This window comes from Aedes aegypti, chromosome 2 (assembly GCF_002204515.2).
Source record: "Aedes aegypti strain LVP_AGWG chromosome 2, AaegL5.0 Primary Assembly, whole genome shotgun sequence".
NCBI classification, from domain to species: Eukaryota; Metazoa; Arthropoda; class Insecta; order Diptera; family Culicidae; genus Aedes; species Aedes aegypti.
In genome coordinates this window covers 243406630-243425652 of record NC_035108.1, presented here as the reverse complement: position 1 = coordinate 243425652, position 19023 = coordinate 243406630, and the positions used below count along the sequence as shown (strand labels likewise).

The 19023-nt window shown below is 40.1% G+C and overlaps 1 non-coding gene across 1 annotated transcript; it reads right to left on the bottom strand.

Annotated features, from left to right (window-relative positions):
- Positions 1–5486: 5486 nt before the first annotated feature.
- Trnaa-agc lies at positions 5487–5558 on the bottom strand. The gene has a single exon. It is a non-coding gene; the product is annotated as a tRNA-Ala (tRNA).
- Between the last annotated feature and the right edge of the window lie 13465 nt (positions 5559–19023).

Here is a 19023-nt window from a genome sequence, read left to right as displayed (position 1 = left end):
TGGACTAGTAAGTCCTAAATTAAAATTGTGCGCACTTTCAAACTGCATAGCAAGTTTTTGAGCTTTTTCGCAATTAGTTAGTAATAATTTGTTTTCCTCTTTCAATGCCGGTATTGGCTTCTGAGGTTTGTTCAAGATTTTAGATAATTTCCAAAAGGGCTTAGAGCCAGGGTCCAATTGAGAAATTTTATTTTCAAAATTTTTGTTTCTTAATTGAACAAAACGTTTCTTGATTTCTTTCTGCAAATCCTGCCATATAATTTTCATAGCAGGATCGCGAGTGCGTTGAAATTGCCTTCTCCTCACGTTTTTAAGACGGATCAAAAGTTTAAGATCATCGTCTATAATCAAGGATTCAAATTTTACTTCACATTTTGGAATTGCAATGCTCCTGGCTTCAACAATGGAATTTGTTAAAGTTTCAAGAGCATTGTCGATATCAAGTTTAGTTTCTAAAGAAATGTTAACATCAAGATTAGAGTCAACATACGTTTTATATATATTCCAGTCGGCTCGTAAATAATTGAAAGTGGAGCTGATAGGATTGAGAATCGCTTCATGGGATATTTGAAATGTTACAGGGACATGATCAGAATCAAAATCAGCATGAGTAACTAATTGGCTACAAAGATGACTAGAGTCGGTTAAGACCAAGTCAATCGTAGATGGATTTCTAGAAGAGGAAAAACATGTAGGGCTATCAGGGTATTGAATTGAGAAATATCCTGAAGAGCACTCATCAAATAAAATTCTGCCGTTGGAATTACTTTGAGAATTATTCCATGACCGATGTTTGGCATTAAAGTCACCAATGACAAAAATTTTTGACTTATTGCGAGTCAATTTTCGCAAGTCATTTTGGAGCAAATTAACTTGCTGTCCAGTGCATTGAAAAGGCAAATAGGCAGCTATGAAAGTATATTTACCAAACTGTGTTTCAACAGAAACACCTAAAGTTTCAAAAACTTTAGTTTCAAATGACGAAAACAGTTGATGTTTTATACGCCTATGAATGATGATTGCAACTCCCCCACATGCCCCATCAAGTCGATCATTACGATAAACAAAAAAGTTAGGATCTCTTTTGAGTTTAGATCCAGGTTTTAAATACGTTTCGGTAATAACTGCTATATGCACGTTATTAACAGTAAGAAAATTAAACAGCTCGTCCTCTTTACCATTCAGAGAACGAGCATTCCAATTTAAAATATTTAAATTATTATTTGGATCCATTAGAAAAACGTAATCCAATAACAATTTGATTTGTAAATTTTACACCTACTTGGACTGCTTCAGTCATAGTGGTGGCTTTGAACATTGCATCAATCATTAGATTCAATTGTTCAGTTAGAAAATTAAAATCAGAGGCAGACATGTCATGTGATTTCCCATTAGAATTTTCGGTAGACGAAGAAGACCTGTGACCTGTGACGGTAGGGTTTTTTCCATTTGATTTGAAACAAGTAGAATGGGTACCCATGGATCGAACAGAGGAGGAGTTCAAATTTCCTGCTACGATATCGGCAAAGGATTTACCGTGGGTAGATACATTCGAACGGCTACCCGACGGATTAAAATTAGTTTGTGAATGAGCATGATTATGATCTTCCTGATGGGTATGATTCATGATCAAGCGATCGTTAACTGAAAAATGAGCATTGTTCGATACTCTACCAGGCAAATTGCAGAAACGACCGTTATCGTAACGGATATTATCTTTCATCTGCCTGGCACGAGCCTCAATGACCCTTTTGCGTGAAGGACAATTCCAAAAATTGGACTTATGGTTAGCCCCGCAATTACAGCATATGAACTTAGTGGTATCTTCCTTCACTGGACAGACGTCTTTGGCGTGAGAAGAACCTCCGCAAATCATGCATTTAGCATCCATGCGACAATTTTTTGTACCATGACCCCACTTTTGGCACCGACGGCACTGAGTGGGGTTCTGGTAATTTCCTCCAGGTTTTTGGAAATGTTCCCATGTCACACGGACATCAAACAAAAGTTTTGTTTTTTCTAAAGCTTTAATATTATTTAGTTCTTTTTTGTTAAAGTGAACTAAATAAAATTCTTGAGAAAGCCCTTTCCGAACAATGCCAGATTGGGTTCTCTTTTTCATAATGATTACTTGAACTGGGGAAAATCCAAGTAAAACATTTATTCCATTTTTGATCTCTTCAGGTGATTTATAGTCACTTGAGAGACCTTTCAAGACAACTTTGAACAAACGTTCAGTTTTGTCGTCATAAGTAAAAAATTTGTGCTTCTTCTCTTCAAGATATCTGAGAAGAAGTTCACGATCTTTAAGAGTTTCCGGCAAAACGCGACAGTCTCCTTTCTTTGCGATTTGGAAGGAAACCTTGATTCCCCTAATGGAGTTCAAGATCTCCTGCCTAAATCCCCCAAATTCGGAACAACTGACCACGATAGGCGGCACTCTTTGCTTCCTCACTTGAATCAAAGAGCCTGGGCTAGAGGCTGCTTCGATTTGGTGTTCGGAAAATTTGTCTAGAGCATCGAACTGATTGCTCATTTCGATACAATTATTCATTTCACCCTTGGAAGAAAGTTCACATTCCGGGGATACGTCCTTTCTTCGATTCTTGCCACGTGTAGTGACAGTTTTAAAACCCACTTTTTTAGAAGGAAGTAGTGAATTCAGAGATTCACCCTTTCTTTTGTTTGTTGTTGATACCATGTTTAATTAATAAACGAAAGAAGACGTGACCTTCGAGAGGTTTTTTCCCAAGACGGTGTCCAAGAAGGATTACCACCGCTTGCTTTCGCCAACGGGTCCAACGAAAAATCGAAGGCACGGGTCCAAACAAGGATCGTAAAGGGATCAATAGTAGAAAAAATAGTACTGAAAAGTACTGTTTTAGTAGCACTGAAAAGTACCGTTTTTAATTTTAGCACTGAAAAGTACTGTTTTATTGCTTTAGGTAGTTTTTAAGAAAACTTCCAAGAGCAGAGAGAATTCGTGTACGCACAGCACGAAGGTACGATGCGCACTGAACAAATCGGAGTATAAAACGCTAAAATATAGGCTGGTCCGAATTAGAACATGAGGAGTCCAAATTGGAACAGGGTTAGTCCAATTCGGACCTTTTGGAGAATTTTGTACAAACATGTCTAGTCATGTCCTGGTAAGAGATATCACAAAACTCTCTGAGAGAAAAATGCTCGCGCTAAATCAGGCTTTCAAGAACACATAAAACTTGTCATGCCGTCCATCGTGCTGAAAAGATATGGCCAAAAAACTGTTACTAGGTCCGTATTGGACCATGTTCCCCTATTTATCAATCTACAGCAAATTGTAGAAGTTTTAATATTTCGATCGGAAATCTCAGAATGACATATTATGAGAATAATACGTGGAAAATAAATTGGATTTCATTACAGCACTGTGACACGGGAACTTAATAAGCAACTCTATGAAGGTATAGGTTATTTTCATATTAATACCATATTTGTACTTCCGCCAGTGCGTACTTTGAACCTTAAATGTAGGTATACTCATGTCAATTACTTTCCAACCTAAAATATTTTTCTTCAAAAAAATCGGTGAAAAAATGATTTTTTGATATCTGATAAATTGTTACACCAAAAATAACTTGATATTTTGCAGCATACTTTTAATTGATAATGCTTTCGAAGAACAAGCCTTTTTTGAAAATAATTTCAAGTTTCTTATAATCATTGGTTTTGATAACCTCCAAAAATCGACCGTTCTAAACGTTGTGCTTTATTCGCATGACATTTAATTATGTTGGTGGCTTTTTTATTATTACAATATTGTACAACATTGTTGTCAGATTCTCCAGTCTTGTGCACTTGAAAATTCGAAGTTTGGCTTCGTTTCATAATCACTTTAATTTAAGACAAAAGTTATATATTTAGGTTAAGTTTTTTAATGTTATAAGTGAAATCAACTCACCTTTAAAAATTTTGAACTGCTACGGCAAATGAAATATATTGCATTTCAGTTGTTAACAAAATGTTAATAAAAGCTTAGTTTTGTTTTACTAAATTAGGATGATTTATTTTTTATATCTAGGTGTTCTATGTTAAGCAACACTTTAACATAGAACACCTAGATATAAAAAAATAAATGTAATGTTTAAAATGATACTAATGTTCTAATGAGCACTTCCACAGTTATCAACGTAGAGCTGTATTCGCCTATTGACTTTTTTTAATTCGTGTATCAAATGATAAACACGACGATACTTTTTGCCCTGAAAAATCGAGTAAATTTTCAAATTGATCCCTCTACCTTCGGCATATAGTCTTGCGAAATGGATAAGAGTTCTATTCAATTTCTTAAAACCACTTCATTTGCATAATGACAAGTAACTATGTTGTCAGTATGAGTCTTTTCAGCAAATGAATCGACTGTTTTAATTTATTATAAATGAATTCTTGTTCGTGATATCCTTTGTCAACTTGGCCCTTGGTGTGCTCGGTTCAAAGGACTTGGCTGCCTTTTTCAATTTTCTTTTTATCTCTATTTAATACACTTTTATGATGTTCTTTTTTGGCGATAGCTACCTTATTTTTCTCCTCGTTTTTACTCTGCGAAACGATCAGCAGCACTCGGGGACATATTTAGCGACACTGCCTACATTCAGGCGTACAAAGATGGTTGTTGGCTTGCATCCAGATACAAACCTGTAAAAAAAACTCACCGGTACCACACGTCGTCGGTCGTGTAAATGTTTACAGTCGAAGCTAAACCAACATCATTTTCCCAAATCACCCTCTTGCTTCTTTATTCAATATCCTGTCTGCACGAAGGGCTTCTTCCCTCGGAATGACGGTGGTCTGGTATTTGGGTGGGGAGGGATGAGGACGACTATGACAGGACACGGCAGACACGATCACGAAATGGCAACGATGACGATGTTGTCGGAGATGATAGTCATTACGGACAAAGTTGATGGTATATGAAAAGTTTGGAATGGCAAACAGAAAATAAAGCCAGGTGAAACCACCTGGGGAGACCCCAGACTGAGGTTGTTATGATGATGGAGTTTATTTTCCAAGCACGCTCGGTGCCAGGGAAAACTTAAAATCTGGCGTTAGACATTTGAAGTGTTGCTTTTTCATGTGAGAGTCTGGGAAAAAGTTCCCAAAATTATAGGTCTTCCCAAGGCTTACATGTACAAAAAGGATAGATTTATCCTCAATCAAGCTGAAGCAGTTTTGGTGCACGAAGCATTCATACATTCGATTTCGGTTACACCTGAATAATTAATATTATCGCTGTGATTGTTAAACCTATCGCCTCTCACCCCGAGGACCTGGAATCGAAGGAGATTGGGTAAAAGTTCCAATAGTGGAGCTACTAAGCACTCGTCAACTTCATTTAACCGCTCAACATTCACAAAGTGCAATAATTGTATATATTATTATTTTAATTAACTCATTACGCGTGGTAAAGATGGACAAATTATGGGTGAAATTATGAAAAAAAAATCCGCGTGCTCGGCTGGGATTCGAACCCAGGACTCTTGTATGCTAGACGAGCGCTTTACCAACTAAGCTACCGAGCCACTTGGTGACCCAATAACTGAGTTGGTTACAAGTTTAGAATTCAAATCCCTACAGACCACGCGGACCCCTTTCATAACCCATGTCCAACCATCTCATGTTACTACACACACGAATTGAAGAGGCAAGCGTGACGATCAAGCCTGAAGCCGACGAGGACAAACGGGCCTTACAAATATTGCGGTTTGCTCTCGAAATGCTGGTCTTATTTAATTGCATCATATGAAGAGAAGGGTTATGCTCAATGGATCACTGCTTCAATCAACACAACACAGTAAAGTATGGTACTTGTTCTCGCTTTCGTACAGAATCATAGAAGGCGGAGGAGGACCGCTAGATTTGGGACGCTGCTGCTCGGGTTGAGGGTGTCTCTTTCAACGGAATGATCTTGGAAGGACCTGATATGCTGGTATCCCTGTTTGCAGTGTTGATACGATTTCGTCAGAATAAACATCGCATTTGTGGCGATACCAGAGAAATGTTTCATCAGATATCCAATCGCAGTCCCGACAATTAGGCGCAACGTTTTCTCTACAAACATTCTTCAGATCGACCCCCGAAAATCTACGTTATGGATGTGGAAACGTTTGGCGCCACCTGTTCACCTTGTCGAGCGCAGTACGTTAAAAATCAGAACGCTAACAACTTAGCGGACCAATTTCCAACATCAGCAGAAGCAATAAGAAGGCTCATTATGTAAATGCCTACCTAGATAGTACGGATACTGTGGATGAGGTGGTACAGTTATTATCTGATGTGAAATCCGTTCATTCCCAAGGAGAATTCGAAATTAGACATTTCTGCTCCAATTCGACAGAAGTTCTTCGACGAATGGGTCAAAGCAAAAGTCTCGACTACAAACCAACGTAGGGCGATTTTTTGGAATGGTTTGGAGATTGACCGCGAATGTGTTTTCGTTTGACATTTCCATCAGACCGGACATTCTGAAACTCCTAGATGAGTCAATCGTACCCACCAAGCGGGAAGTTCTACAAACGGTTAAGTCCCTGCTCGAGCCAATGGGTTTGTTGGCGCATTACATCCTCCTTCTTTGTCGGGTGTTGAATCACTGCGTCCAATTAACTTGAACTATTGTTATATCCCCTTTTACTGTATGTATAGTAAATACATACATCATCCAGTGACATGTATGTCACTAAATGATCTATGTACTTCTGAGCTCATGAACACCTTATTATTGAGAAATAATGGTCCTAAGCTGCAGTGTGAGAATTCCCCCAGTCTGGTGCAATTAGCTTAATAATGCCTATAACATTGCTGGGGGTTGCGATCCTTATATCGGCAGGCTCTTAGAAGGGCTTACCAAATATCCTGGACCTACAATGGATTTGTGCACTGCAATAGCAGATGAGGTGTTCTGATGTTTCTCGCTCATCGTCACAGAAGCGACAGTTGGAGTTTTGAACAACACCGATCTTTTGTAAATGGTATCTGCTGGGGCAGTGTCCTGTTACTAGACCAGTGTATAAACTGAGATCCCTTTTGCTGAGACCTAATAGTTGTTGGGTTTTCTTTGGGTTTATATTTACAAGCCTTTTTGACTGACTCGTATTAGGAGATGCATCCCAGTTTGATGAGGTCTGGCTAACCAGCCAGTTGTTCAGTTCCATTTTTAAGAAACTGTCAGATATTCCGAAGAATGTCTCGGGGCCAGTGAACCTATTAGCAGATCCGTTTCTGGCCAGCTCATCAGCAATTTCGTTTCCCTCTAGACCCGCATGCCCTGGGATCCAATATAAGTTAACTCGATTGCAGAGAGCTAGTTTTTTCAAAGCTAGAATGCATTCCCACACTAGTTTTGAGTTACACGTGTAAGTGTTAAGCGCCTGAAGAGCCGCTTGGCTGTCGGAGAGAATACATATACTTGCGTGTCTGTATTTCCTCTTCAGGCATAGTAACGCACATTCTAAGATAGCATATATTTCTGCCTGAAATACTGTAGACCACTGTCCTAAGTGAATTGAGGTTTTTGTTCGGGGTCCATAGACTCCAGAACCTGCCAGATTATTCATTTTGGAACCATCTGTGTAGAATTTTATAGACCCTGGAGGGATGTTGGGTCCACCTTCTTCCCATTCTTGACGAGAAGACATGATCACCTGATAGGGTATGTCATAGTTGACTACCATTTCCATCCTGTCACTACACTTCTCTACAATTGGATTTATAGAAAATTCATTTAATATACTGAGGTGACCCGTAAGATCACCTGATAGTAGGGTTTTTGTTCGTTTCAGCCTCAACGCACTTTTCTCAGCGTCCAACTTTATGAATTGATCCAGCCGGGGCAGATTAAGCATCGCGTCTAAGGCAGAGGTGGGTGTACTGCGTGCTGCACCAGTAATTGCTATACAGGCAATACGTTGGATTTTGTTTAACTTTGCCCTTGCCGTAGCCTCTTTTGTTTGAGGCCACCAAATAAGAGAAGCATAAGTTGTTCTAGGATGAACAATGGTTTTGTAGATCCACATAATCATGCTTGGTTTCAGGCCCCATTTCTTACCAAGTGCTCTGGAGCATACCCAGAGTGAATTGAGGCCTTTTTGCACCACTGTTTGAAGATGTGAATTCCAATTTAGCTTGGAGTCAAGTATGACACCAAGATATTTGGCTTCCTTTGAGCAAGTCAGTTGTGTTTCGTTTAGGAGAAGGGTTCTCAATTGTACCTTCCTACGTTTTGTGAAAGGTACGATGGTGGTTTTGGAAGGATTTATTCCTAGTTGCTCTCGTTGACACCAGGAAAAGGTATGATCAAGAGCTAGCTGCATCCTTTCGAATATAACATCTTTAAATTTGCCTCGTACAATAATGACCACGTCATCTGCATATCCTACCACTTCGAAGCCTCTCCTTTCTAAGCTATCTAGAAGCTCGTCCACCACCAGTGACCAAAGCAACGGTGAAAGTACCCCACCTTGTGGGCACCCCCTTGTAGCCTTTACAGTGACGCACGAACCACTTAGCTCAGAGGAGATCTGTCGATTGGTTAGCATAGCATGTACCCAGGTAGCAATGCATGGGTCGAAATTCCTCCTCAACATTGCCGATCCTATAGACGAGTAAGAAGCATTATCGAATGCACCCTCAATGTCAAGAAATGCTACAAGAGCGATTTCTTTAGCTTGTAGAGTTTTTTCGATCTTATTGACTAACGAATGTAGTGCTGAGATCGTGGATTTGCCACTCTGATACGCAAATTGGTGTTGTGAAAGAGGCATTGCTTCCATAAATTTAGAATTTATGTATTCGCACAATACCTTTTCCATGATTTTAAGCATCACGGATGACAAACTGATCGGCCTAAATGCTTTGGGATTTGTTTTGTCTTTTTTACCTGTTTTAGGAATGAAGACAACTCGAACTTGACGCCAATCATCTGGAATATGCCCTAAAATCAAGCTCGCCCTAAAAATCTCTACCATGTGTGGGATTAGCGTTTTCTCCGCTTTTTGGATTAACGCTGGGAAGATCCCATCCATGCCAGCAGATTTGAATGGCTCAAAAGATCTCACAGCCCTTTCAACTCTGGCACAAGTAAAAGCTTCTTTGGCAACCTTAATTGCGTCTCTTTTTGTCCCAGAAACCAAAGATATGGTCTCTTGTGGAACTGAAACAGCAATCTCAGTACCGTAATTTCGGGTGAAATTGATCACTTTTCACGGTTTCCCATGTCTGTTTTCTATGATGTTGCCAATTCCAAACAACTTAATGCAGGAAAACAAGTACGACGGTGAGCCTCATTGGTTTATATACTCAAATTTTCATACAGTTGTGATTATAGTGCTGAAAATCGTCTCTAAAATAAAAAATCAAGGAATTCCATTTCGGGGTGAAATTGATCACCTATCAAAACAATTACTGTTAGTTTTGAAAACAACTTTACTTATTTAATTTGGCCCTCCTGAATCCAAATATGCTTGCCAAATTCTTAACAATGCAAAATTTATGGAAATAATAAGCAATTTATTTTCAACAATACCGCAGAAAACGCCTAAATGTAGGCAATTTCCGAAGGAATCCTCTGATATCTAGAAAAAAATTCAATTATCACAACAAAATGAACAAATTGGTAAGAATTTTGGAAATAAAATTCGTTTTGGGGATATATTCCAAGCATCCTTACAAATTTTCAGGTTGACACCATGTCTAAATCCTTGTTTTGAACTATAAGTTTATTGATGTCTGTCAATACCACACAGAACACGATTATGGAATTTTCTATTATTTTCACAGAAATAAACATTCCTTAACACGAAAAGCTTCACAACATACAATTCGACAATAGTTTAAACAAACAACGTTCATTTACACAGGTTGCATTGATTTCTGTGCTCTATTAGAGGGAAATAAAATCGTGTGACACAGTGATCAATTTCACCCTACTGATCAATTTCACCCGAATTTACGGTACCTTCGTCACTTATTCTTGATTGAGGAATTGAGTCAGGGAAGTGAATTCTTAACATTTCACTCACTGTATCGCTTGGCTCTACAGTGAATGAACCGTCGACTCTACGGATACTACCCAGACCATTGGAGTGTTCTTTTGAGAGTGTTTTTTGAAGCCTGGCTACCACGGGGGTCATCTCTATGTTCTCGCAAATACTAACCCATGATTTCCGTTTTGAGCGCCTTAGCTCCTTATTATAGTCTGTTAAAGCTTTTTTGTATAGGCTCCAATCGGAAGTACGCTTAGCGCGGTTAAATTCTCTACGCGCTGTTTTTCTGAGCTTATCTAGAGTTTTGTTCCACCATGGAACATCTCTACTCGAACTAGTTGTTCTAGTCGGGCAACTCTCTTGATAAGCATTAAGAATTTTGTTTTTAATGCAGGCGGACGCCGATTCCAACTGCATTATGGATTTAATATTATTTTCAATTATGTATGATTCAGATTGGAGAATTGCTGAATAGGTTTCCCAATCAGTTTTCTTAGGATCTTTAAACGTTCTTTCTATCGTTAGACCCCCTTCCCAGTCGAATATTATGTGTTTATGGTCTGACATTGATGTTTCATCAGAAACATGCCAATTTTTTATTTTATCAGAAATAGATGGACTACATAAAGTCAAATCCAACACTTCCTGTCGAATGGAGTTTGAAAATGTAGGCTTGTCGCCAACATTGCATATATTGATGTTTTTGGAGGAAAGAAACTGTAAAAGATACTCACCTCTGGTGTTGATATCTGTACATCCCCATACGGTGTGATGCGCGTTCGCGTCGCAACCAATGACGAACGGGATGTTGTGGATACGGCTGTAATGGACAATCGCAGCTATTTCTGGTGGAGGAATATTCTCCGCATCGCCAGGAAAATACGCTGAAACCATGAGGATCTCAGATTTTCCCCTAGCGGTGGGCACCTCCATCCTGACTGCCACGATGTCCTTTTTAATGAATTCTGTAATAGGAAAACATTTAGTGTTATTGCGTATTAAGATAGCCGCTCTTGGAGATAGCTGGCTATCATCATATACCAACTTACATGAGTTTAGTTGAATACCTAGTATCCTGGTTTTATTGACCCACGGCTCCTGAATAAGCGCCACCGTCAATTTTTCTTTTGTGAATCTCCGACAGAGTACATCTGTTGCACTCTGTGCGTGGTGGAGATTCACTTGAACTGCCTTAAGCACCATATTTAGGAGTTCCGCTTTTATCCAGGTGAGCATCGCCCTTCTTTGGATGTTGCGGATCATCACGGTTTTGTTTCGGGTTAGGTTTCAGAACTTTGTTTTTCCCACCCATCACATCCAAGTCAAGACTTCACTCATTTCTTTTCCACTGCTTTTTTTAATACCATTGAGTTGGTACCACTTGAGCAGGGAATTGAAGCTGAGCTCGGAACTTTTCCTTTAGGAGCGGACACGCTAGCCTTCATGGTGGTCTTTGGGCGAGAAATTGCGTTCCTTTTACCGCTGTTTGAATCAGGGGCTTACTCAGAATTTTCTTGAGCCAGCTCCTTATTCGGCTTGTGGTTGGAAACGGAGGGTGTCCTCTTAATTTTCCTCAACTGGATTTCTCCCAATCGGTAGTTGAGGATGAACTTGGATTTCGACAGCATGTCCATTGACGATCCATCTACCGTAAAGATCCATTCGACATGGATGTCATTGAGGATGGACCTTTTCACGATACGCCAATTCGTTGTTTTCAACCCGTTCTGGCTCTCTATGAGAGCCTTAATGCGTTCGTCCGCGAAGGTTGAGCTTTGAGGGAAGAATGCTCGAAGAAGCTCTTGGCGGGGAATGTCTTCCTCGTTCAGTGCAACCAACTCAGCACCTTCCCAGGTATTTATTGAAGGTGTTATTTCTTTCACCCACTCAGCTGTCTCTTGATCCTTGCAAATTAGAACCATGTAGCCAGATGTGTAGACAAGGTTACAGAATTTGGGTTTCAGAGGCTCATCACGCTGTTGTTCCACTTTAAGCAACAGAGCATCTTGTAGAACGTCTAGTTGAGCCGTCGTGAGCTGGGCGGTTGGAAAGTCTTTGGGTATTATCCCGACCTTCACACGCTTGGTCATATCGCTGTAGCTCTGACCAGTGGCTTGTCGTTTGGACCCACCTTTTTGTGGCACTGAGCTTGAGGATTTTTCAGCGCGCTCTCGGGGATCTAACTGGTGTTTCATCTTCTTCGGCTTTGAATCCTCTTCAACCGTAGCAGATTTATCAAGGTCGTTTCTCGTTCGCTTAGAAGAAGCAAGCACAGTACCCTCTTTCGCCAGGATTTTGGATAAAGCCTCGTTTCGGCTTAGTCCGCTTTCCGCTTTCCGCTTTCGCGCATTACATAATCCAAGGAAAAATCCTCAAGCAGAATATCTGGAGGTCATGAACAGACTGGGATGAGCCGATTACGGAAAATCTGCGAGGACAATTGTATAGATAGAGTTAGCTGTTGTGGAAGCTTAACACAGTTGAGGTCCCACGATGTTTCTTGAATGGAATAAGCAAGGACGCACTGGATGGATTGCAGATACAGTGATACTACGTATTCATGTGTTGCCTATTTGCGTATTGTTGAAAGCGGTGCACCTCGATGTTCTCTGGTTGCCGCCAAAACTACAGTTGCACAACTAAAACCCTTCTCGATACCGCAACTGTAACTACAGGCAGATATGGTTGGTAGTCGGCCAATTAACCGTCTTTGTACATCACTCAGTCGCTGATGAAGCAACGAAGTGAGGGTCAGGACCACAGTTCGATCCTGATAGTCGGTGGTACAAAGGCCCATCGTTTGTGCGGGAGTTAGAAGAGGATTGGCAGTTCAACATTCCTCATCTGCGTCCGATGCTTACCACATTGAGGAGGTGAGGAGAAAGTTGCTGTGTGGTTGATAAAATCTGACAGCCTTGGTAACAGAAGGGTGACTAGCAACGAAGCCCCAGAAACCATTCGATAACGAACTGTATGACGTAACACATAGTCACATTGCAATGGGTTGCTGTGTGAAAACACGGTCGATTCACTATTACAATAAAACAGTTGTGTATTATACAAAATCATCTCCTCACCTCTATTTAAGCACATTGTCCGATGCTCAAGCAAATTCGCTCTAACGAAGGTACGGTGCTGCGATCTGGAAAAAGTTTACTCTATGCGTGAAGCGTCGAAAACTTAACCCGGCAAGGTATAGGAAGTGAAATTTCAAATGCTGATATAAAATTAATTACAATAGCTATTTAAATTCTTTTCAGTACATGTTGATAGACTATTGATGGGCTACATTATAGACGCATTATTTTGATTTTTATAGTTTTTCCTCAATATACTGCGAATTCTATAGCTTATCATAAATCTAACCCCGAACACTTAACAGGATTTAATTAAATTTAGTTTTGATTTTTTTTCGAAGCATTTGAAAATTGACTTCCTATGCTTTGCCATACAAAGAAATCGGAGCTTCACGCATAGGGTCAACTGTGGTAATTGCCTCCGTCATCGCGAATAACACGGGTTCGTCAACGGTGTGGCATTAAAAAGGCAGTTCCACTACCACAGATGATGGCGACAATGCCACAATAATGACTTACCGTTTTGATTCGAATCCCGGACAGCTTCAACTTCCGGACACTCTACTTTGTATGGGAAAGATTTCACTCGAAATGTTTCAAAATGCGCCGTCAAAAAGTGCCCAATTTGAAGGATGATTTTTATAAACATTTTACAAACCAATCCATGAAAATTTACTATGTTCAACTAGTTTTAACGACTTTCTTACGGCTTAGTGCGTTTAATCAATGATTCGACTACCGTGCACCCCCGCTAATTTGAACGGTAGCTCATGCAAACAATTGGAATTCATTTTTAATTTGAACATCTTGTCGCCCTAGAAACGTGTTTCTGGTTACCTCTTTCACTGTTTTGTTTTGATTCTGCGTTCCGTTCCGCAGCGTTCCATTTCACTTTACTCCGTTCCATGAGCTAAATGACGTTTGAACCATTTTTAGTCTGAACGATTTACAAATTAGCGGGGTACAGATTAAAAAACGGGGATACCCGGTATTCTGTTCGTGTTTTTCAAGAGGAATTCGAATCAAAGTGTCCGGAATATGAAGCGAAAGTTTGATTGTGTCCGGAATAAAAATCATGAAGAGGCCGAACATTTTTATTGATTCAAGTGAATTCAAGATGTGGATTCCGAATCTTCACCCATCATTCGAAATGTAAGTGTTTGCAAGGCTTGTTTACGCTAAAGTTTTGTACAGAACGATTCAATTTATATGTGTAGAGATTAGTTGTACTTCACTGAAGCCTTAAGTGTCCGTAATATGAATCAAAACGGTACATCATTCGTTAGGCCGCTTTTTACATACGGGTGTGGACTATATTAGACCCGTTCTGGAGAAGCAAGGAAAGTGTTTAGTGAAACGCTGGAATGTACTGTTCACCTGCCTCACTATCAGAGCAGTCCATCTGGAAGTTTCATATAGCCTCTCCACGCAGTCGTGTGTGATAGATATACGACTAGAGTCATCGATGTTCAGAAGGCGAAGGACGGCCTAGTACGTAGTGCGGTGGTTTGAACCCGAATGCTCCATGAGCCGTCACTCTGACATCGATATCAAGAATAAAACCAGTCATGATCGAAAAACGTCAGATGGAGCATAAAATGGAAACGTGTTTATGCTGGAGTAGTAGATAACAATAACTTCACTAGAAAATTGTTCGATACTGGAGTATTATTTACTGTATTAAATTCGGTATTATTGAGAGTGAATTCGTCAAGTGGCAGTCAGTTAGTAAACTTGCTCGATTAGTGATGTAGGTCAGTATTGAAATTTAAGGTTAATAAAGTTCAATTAGAAACTAATATAAAATATGTCTTTGTATAGCTCAAGTCCGCTTCCCAGTAAGATACGCACAGTTAGTCGTGGGAGTTCTGAACAGGTTTGGTTAAACCGCACTGAAATGTAAGAGTTTGAATTTATGAAAATGAGCCCCACAACCACTAAAAGATTATTTCAATAAACTTCAGCGAAAAGTTGGTGATATTTCCATCCAGAACTATGAGAGTTAATCTCATTTTTTTCATAATTCAATCCCTGATTGTAGATGTTATTTTGCACTTATTCGATAATTGATCCATTCAAGCAACTGAGTTCTGTTTGATCCTTCGACCTTGACGCTTGCTTCTTCGGGAGCGGATGATGAGGACAGGATCAAACATGTCGCGCGTCGCATGAGCATGAGCATGATTGACCGCCCGCAGATGCTACTCCGTTATTGCAAGAACAGCTGTACTTACACAGGGAACCAACAGACGCTACTCGGGATCAGTAGCACCCTTTCTGTGTAAGTACTGACTGGTGCTCTCATTATTATAACAAACAATAACGGCGCTGGCTGGGTCCGAATGCAGGTCAATTTGGGGATGGGAGGGTAATGTTGACATGTTACTTGCTTTATAGAAGCCGAGGAGTCCTCTGCACTTCCACAAGTAGACACTGGGAGTTTGGATATGGGAAAGGGTGGGGTAAAGGATTCGTTTTGGTAAACGATAAGTACAGTCACCCCACAGTTATGGATAGCACACAGATATGGAGAATATCTCATCAAAAATAGTTGCAATTACGCAGAACACATTTTATCTACGTGAACCATAAATCTGTACAGCATTGCAATCAATCATAACATCTTCTAGCATATTTTATTCGTCCGTATAAAATAAAATGCTATCCGTATTCATAGAATCGTTGATTCATAACTGTGGGGCATTGAAACCCGTACCACAGTTATGAATCAACGATAAGACGATTCCTAAAGAAACGCCGAAACGTATACTTTCACTAACACACCATTCGTTTGCTACACAGATAAATTGCTTTTATAGTGTTCTGATCCATAATATGAGTCGATTTGATCCATAATAAAAACCCTCCTGTTCCACTGATCCGCATCTGTGGGATGGACAACGTTTGAAATTTCTTTCGAAATCGACACTTTTTCGTAAATAACCGCGATTGTTTATGTATATTCTCAAAAAAAATAATATTGGGCATTGCCAGGCGGGTAAATTTGTGTTGTACAAGGTCACCATGGCTTGTAATCATATTTTGTTCTAAAAAATGACCCTTTGCTGATCCATAACTGTGGGGTGACTGTATATAATTTGAAATTAATGCGCCTAACCGGATTCGCGATATTACTCGATAAACGCATTGAACGCCGAACAAGTGTTCGTCGCCCGCCCCCACAGGAGCAAGCGACAAGATCAAAGGATCAAACACTACTAACGCGATCCGCGATACTATTCTACCGTGGTACGCTAACGACGCGCGACATGTTTGATCCTGCCCTCGTCGCTCGCCCCCGCAAGATCAAGCAACCAGATCGAAGGAACGAACAATACTCGGATCGAACATGTCGCGCGTCGGTGAAAAAAGTGAATAGGTCCGCTAGTTCTGTTTGATCCTTTGACCTTGACGCTTGCTCATTCGGGGCGGGTGTTGCGCGTCGCTCGCGTGGCACGGTGGAATAGTATCGCGGGTCGCGGAACGCGTTAGTAGTGTTTGATCCTTTGATCTTGCCGCTTGCTCCTATGAGGGCGAGTGACGAACACTTGTTCGGCGTTCAATTTGTTTATCGGGTAATATCGCGAATCCGGTTAGGCGCATTCATTTCAAATTATATATTTTTCGATTACTTTTTCAAATCGACGTAAGTAAGTTTTATACGGTTTTGAGAAAATTAATTAGGAAAAATCACAATCTATCTTCTAAAACTGTTTTAAAATGAATCACCTTTTTACCATTTTTTTTGCCGTGTACTTCGCTCAAATTTTGCATACACTCAGCTCACGTTCAAAAACTAGGTAGTTTCTATTATTTCCCACAAAAATAATTATAAGAAAATGATAAGCCGTTTCATTCAGTTACTTTCGACGTTTTTCTACCAGTGTAAAATCGGCTCAAGTAGTGTTTTGTTTTGATTCGTGGTTAAGTCACTTTATCTCTCCATACAGCGGGGCGGCGAAAGTAGTGGTTAGGTTGCGAAAGTTGAAAATCTTACTTTCGTCGTTTTGTAAATCCGGAAATTAAACGTCCTAAAAGTGAAAATTTGAGTTGGTACAGAGCGGTACGTGTAGAATTCCGCCTGCTTAACACGTAGGATCGATAAAGTAAGTTTGTATACTTTTTTGACTTGAGCCTGTATGAATAAGTTTTCGAGATTTATCGTTTACCAAAACGAATCCTTCCCCCATATCCAAACTCCCAGTCTTTACTTGTGGAAGTGCAGAGGACTCCTCGGCTTCCATAAAGCAAGTAACACGTCAACATTTCCCTCCTATCCCCAAATTGACCTGCATTTGGACGCAGCCAGCGCCGTTATTGTTTATTATAATAATGAGAGCACCAGTACTTACACAATGAGGGTGCTACTGATCCCGAGTAGCGTCTGTTGGTGCCCTGTGTAAGTACAGCTGTTCTTGCAATAACGGAGTAGCATCTGCGGGCGGTCAATCATTCTCATGCTTATGCTCAATTGATCCATTCAAGCAACTTTATGAATGCTTTGCAGCATTAGTTTAATGCAACATTTTCCAACATCTATTCATGATGATTCAAGGTTCAGTAGATGCTAATAAATTGTCTTTGATAATAAGACTCCAAACCCCACAGAGGGGGAAACATGGAAGACTGCCGTTGCAGAGTCAAGAAAGAATTCTCTTCGTTTAAAACCACGACGTATGTAGCAGGTGAACACTCTATTTTTTGTTTATAAGGCGCTCTTATTCAGAAGTATCCGAAGAGCACCTATAGCACAGGGTATCGGCACGACAGGGATCCAACACATCCTCACCATCATCAGGTTCGAATCTAGAAATACATATTAAAAAAAAAAACAAATCGTTAAGGTAAAGATGAACCAAAGCCAAACTTTAAATTTTCAAGAGCAGAAATCTGGAGAACCAAACACCCGTTGGAGCTGAAAACTCAATCGATTGGTCACGACTGGCTGCTGGTCACCAAACAACCGTTTGGTTCTCCAGATTTGTGCTCTTGAAAATATCAGGTTTGGCTTCGATTCATCTTCACCTTTATGGAGGATCATTGCAACCTAGTTGATGAATGCGTACTTTTGTTTATTTGTGATGCAAGCCCTAAATGTACATGAGTTATAACTAATATACATCATAAACCACGTGAGTTTTTGGAAACAAAAAATACCTCAAAAATGTTGTAGCAGCGGGTCGTTGGATTGAATCCCACCGGTAGAGGAGATGAAAATGTTCTGCTTGCCACACGATATACGCATGCAAAATGGTCAAAATAAGCTCTCATTTAATAACTACGGAAGTGCTCATTAGCCTGGGACACGGTTATATGAAAAATTTTGATTCTCGCTCCAGTCCACTTTTTGGATTGCATTTAGGTCCCATAACAACTGTGCAAAATTTCAGCTCGATCGGAGAAACTATATTTTAGCGCCAGCCGTTCAAAGTTTGTATGGGATTTACTGTGGGAAAACATGTTTTAGCAAAGAAAAATCGCCAGAGGTCGCCCATTGAGCTCTATAAAAATTCTGAACACAGATTTCGATAGGTATTTCTACGATGAACAACATTGCCGAAGACCGCAAAGAAATCCGATGCCGGTGAAAAAAGTTATTAATCATAGACTATTGGGCAATTTTGCCCGATTTTGTTATTATTGTTATTCCTTTACGTGTTAATCAACATCGCTTTGCCAATAGGTTTTCATTGAATAACTTTTATCACAAGTGTCGGATTGTTTCGCGGCCTTCGGCAATATTCTTCATCGTAAAAATAACTATCGAGGTCTGTGTTCAGAATTTTTATAGAGGTCAATGGGCGATTCCTGGCGATTTTTCTTTGCAAAAGTAAGTTTTCCCATAGTAAATCCCATACAAACTTTGAACGGCTGGCGCTAAAATATAGTTTCTCCGATCGCACAGTGCGTTGAATGTATGGAGATGCGGG